The 4243-nt window shown below is 35.0% G+C and overlaps 1 protein-coding gene and 1 long non-coding RNA gene across 6 annotated transcripts in view; one reads left to right on the top strand and one right to left on the bottom strand.

Annotated features, from left to right (window-relative positions):
- Positions 1 to 4243, bottom strand: part of CPA6 (carboxypeptidase A6) — a 384439-nt gene that overhangs the window by 63957 nt on the left and 316239 nt on the right. The gene's annotated exons all lie outside the window — the stretch shown is intronic.
- LOC111819773 (uncharacterized) overlaps positions 1 to 4243 on the top strand; it is a 207752-nt gene that overhangs the window by 136965 nt on the left and 66544 nt on the right. For 3 of the 5 annotated variants that reach the window (XR_002823343.1, XR_002823342.1, XR_002823344.1), the window contains 2 exons: positions 1133 to 1310; positions 2161 to 2609. This is a non-coding gene — a long non-coding RNA (uncharacterized LOC111819773). Of the gene's footprint in view, positions 1 to 15; positions 153 to 1132; positions 1311 to 2160; positions 2610 to 4243 lie in introns of those variants that run through there. The other 2 variants (XR_002823345.1, XR_002823346.1) reach the window with 2 other exon arrangements.

Below are 4243 nucleotides of genomic sequence, written 5' to 3'. Positions count from 1 at the left end.
TCTAAGAATTGCAGCTATTCTCCATCTGGTCAGACAAAGGAAGAATGATCACGATGTGATGACTGTTAAATACTGAGCAGGACGATTGGGAGACCTCCTTGCCTGGATGATTTAAATAATAGGACACAGATCATTTCTCTCTTATGGTTTAGGTGAGGTTTCTAGAAAAAGATGGCCATGTGACTTTACATTTCAGATTATCCTAACATAATGATAATCACAAAGAACACAGGGCATGCTTTCCTTCTAATGGGTAGGACTCTTTTTAGTAATCAATATACCGCAGCTCTACACATAGAAGGAGGAAATGTCTACTAATTGAATTGTATTAGGATTATAGGTTTAATTTCCTTTTTTTTAAATTAAAAAAATTATTGTGGCAAAATATATATTAACAAAACATTTGCCATTTTTACCATTTTTAAGTATACCAGTGATGCTCATTACATTCACCATATTGTGCAACCATCACTACTGCCCATTTCTAAATGTTTTTCGTCACCCTAAACAGAAATTCAGTACCCTTTGAGCAATAATTCTTCATTTGCAAGTTTAATTTCTTGATGACTATTACTGCTTATGTAGAAGACTTAAGTGGTTGTGAGCAGAAAGCCAGTTACAAAACAATGCACCACACGCCTCAGTGTGGCAATCCCTAGGTACTGCACTCACCTTGCTTCGATTTCGTTTAAAAATACTTCTCCCAAACTGATTTTGATTTAAATGAAAAGATATTAGAGAAATTTTTTAGTATTATCTTTTGCTAAGCAAATGGTATATATGTTATTTGATTATGGAATTTCTACAGTTAATTAGGAAAGATAAACAAATGAATCTATATGGTATTCACCACCTACCATCACAATTTTGGCTTCCCTATAAATATCATATACCAGAATTCACCAAATAAACCTTGGTTAAAATTGAAGAAAAAATTGGCAATTACTAGAAGTCTTTGTGTAGTGTGGAAAAATTAGGCAGAAGAGTTTCCCTACTTTTCATCATTTTTGGATTTTTTTGGTTAGAGAGAGCTTTCTTAGAATGCCGTCACAACCTGGGATGTTGGGGACATTTTTCTGAAGTTTCTGAAAGGTAATTTTTAAAATTTTCTTTATTTTTGTTTTTCTTCTAGAAACACTGCAGAAGACCTAAAAATAATAATCATATATTCAATGAACGGTACACTGGGAGAACTAAGTGTGTTATAGCTGAGACCAAAGGGAGGGGCTCAATCACCACATCAAGCTGAAGAATATCCTTACCTGGAGTGGAGTACATTTATTTTGGATAAAAAAAGCTTTATCACCAAAGTGAGTATATCTCAATGCAAAGATGGCATTTGAAATTCAATAGCAGGAGGATTAATTTGAGCAGGGAAGAGTTTCCAGGGAAATAAAAAAAAGGGAGCTTAATCTAAAAAGAATATTTGGCATCACACTATGAGATGCTCATTAAATACAAAATGGTAACTAAGTAGTAGTTTAAAAGTAATGCAAGTGAGAGGCTTTCTAAATGAAGGGATGGAGAACTGGAAAATCATATGTGAATCCTGTAAATTCTAGTTTTTTTTATGCTTAGTTAATTTATACTTAGCACCGCCCGGAGGTTGACAGATATAACAGGACAGGTGCAGACTGAAAAGTCTTATCTGTTAGTCTCTATTTTCTAATAAGAGATGTCGGATAAATATTTGAAATGTTTTGGGTTAGGAGGAATATAATATTAGATGCATGTTCATTCTGTTTTTTCCTAAGTGATACCACCTCACATTTCCAGAAAGTTTACACAAAGGTAGCCTAATAACAAAGGTTAGTTATATTTACTTATAATAAGGAGCCAGAATCAACATTGTATCATTATTAAAATCTACATAAGGATTTTTACCTACCAACAAGAAAGTACAGGTAGTCCTTGCTTTGCATGGCACTGATATACATGAATTAGTATAATTAACTAAACTAACTTAAATAACTAAACATAGTTTAGTTAAATAACACGAGTCCCCCAACCACATGGTTCAAATTTCAGTTACCACTGTTAGTTCTTCAGTTCACAGATCATTATGTAATTAACAAATGCACATCAGGTTAAGTGACCAATCACATCACTTCTTTCAATGTCTGTTGGTGGGTGATTGATCACTGTGCATGTGTTTTTCAGTTCTCACACAGACAGCAAAGTGTGTAGTTGTGTTGCTTCCTTGTCAATGATAAACCTATGTGACATTTTATAAAAACTGATAATGGTAAGAAGGAATTGGCCAACAAAGGTGAAGTGCATGAAGCAAAGAAATGGAAAACGATAATGCTGGAGGTGAAATTGGAATCAAATGTAAATGGAGTTACAGAAGAAATAGTTGACCAGAGGAGTGTTGACATTGCTGCCATTCAACTCTAGATATGCAGCTAGAGGAACTTTGTGAAGACAAAGTTATCAACATAAAAGAGGAAAATTGTTATGAAGAAAAGATCAAGATACCCCAGGATTAGTGATGCTGGCAAAAAACTTCCATTAAAGGAACTCTCAGATATTTTACAACACTGAAGGAGCAAAGGAAAAAATATTGGAAGCTGATCCAAACACTGAAAGGAGGATGCCAACTTGCCAAGGTAATATTGTTAAGTTATACTTAATGTTGTAAGTTACATAATGAGAAGGCAAGCACTGTTCAAACTACCCTTGACAATTTTTTTTCAAAGAAATAAGACACTTTAACTCTCAGTATATGTAATGTTTTAAGTTACAGTGTTGTCGTTGTTGTTAGTTGCCGTCAAGTTGCCTCCAGCTCACGGCAACCTTAGGTATAAACAAAATGAAATGTTGCCTGGTCCTTGTCATCTTCGTAATCTCTGCTGTGCTCGAGTCCATTGTGGCTATTGTGTCAATCCATCTCATGGAGAGTTTTCCTTGTTTTCACTGACCTTCTACTTTACCAGCATGATGTCCTTTTCCAGTGATTGGTTTTTCCTGATGACATATCCAGGGTAAGCAAGACGAAGTCTCATCATCCTTGCTTCCAAGGAGTATTCTGGTTGTATTTCTTCTAAGACTGATTTGCTCGTTCTTCTAGTTTTTTAAATTACAGTATGCTAAATAAATATTCAAGAGCCCTGGTGGCACAACGGTTCAGCACTCATCTGCTAACCGAAAGATTGGTGGTTCCAACCCATTCAGAGGCTCTGCAGGAGAAAGACCTTGTGATCTGCTTCTGTAAAGATTATAGCCAAAAAATGCTATGGGACATTTCTACTCTGTCATGTGGGGTTGGTATGAGTTGGAATCAACTTGATGGCACATAACAACAACAATCAGTTTTACTATTTTTTTCATTTTCCCTATATATTATAACCAGTAGTAAGAGAGTTTCCATATGTTTTGACAAAAATTTGTAAAGGTCATAAAACAAACAATTTTTCCCAGAAATTATTAAGATTGCTTTGTACAGTTTCAGTTTGCACAGTTACTTTTAGGGCACTACTGTGCAAAGTGAGGATTGCCTGTATAAACAATGCCCAGAACTTTCTCAATTGTCAGATAGTAGAGTACAATGAATGCAATTAAATTGAACAACCATTAGTACAGATCATGCTATGTATAAGACATTATAAATTGAGTAAAACGGGAGAAAGAGGTTGAAGGATGGAGAGAGTGAGAAGAATGGGAGAATATATGGAATTAAATGTACTTAAAGTGTCGGTAGAAACTTAAAATATTGTGATTACTTGAAATGGTAGTGAACAAAGACAATTTAAAAAGTGCAGATCATTTTCATATGATAAGATGGTTTCCATTATGTAATAAGAACAAAGAGTTACCTGCTTAATCAACTAAACTCATCAGATATTTGATCTGGGCTTAGTAATGCCCTCAATTATTTATTCCCTGGCTTTTGACAAATTTTACGTATACAATTTAAGTTCACTTCTTTAAAAGGTTTTTTAAAAAATTATTTTTAGTGATACATTTCTTAACCAAAGCTTTGACTGAATTTCACACCTATATTTGAGGACTTATATTTCTACCTTTGAGGAGCCCCGGTGCCATAGTGGTTAAGCACTCGGCTGCTAACTGAAAGGTCAGCAGTTCGAACCCACCAGCCACTCTGCAGGAGAAAGATGTGGCAGTCTACTTCTGTAAAGATTATAGCCTTGCAAACCCTATGGGGCAGTTCTACTCTGTCCTGTAGGGTTGCTATGAGTCAGAATTGACTTGATGGCAATAGGTTTGGTGTGTGTGTGTGTTT

Source organism: Trichechus manatus, unplaced genomic scaffold, assembly GCF_000243295.1.
Source record: "Trichechus manatus latirostris isolate Lorelei unplaced genomic scaffold, TriManLat1.0 scaffold00018, whole genome shotgun sequence".
Lineage (NCBI taxonomy): Eukaryota > Metazoa > Chordata > Mammalia > Sirenia > Trichechidae > Trichechus > Trichechus manatus.
The sequence above is the reverse complement of the archived record's forward strand: the minus strand, read 5'-3'. Positions and strand labels throughout refer to the sequence as shown.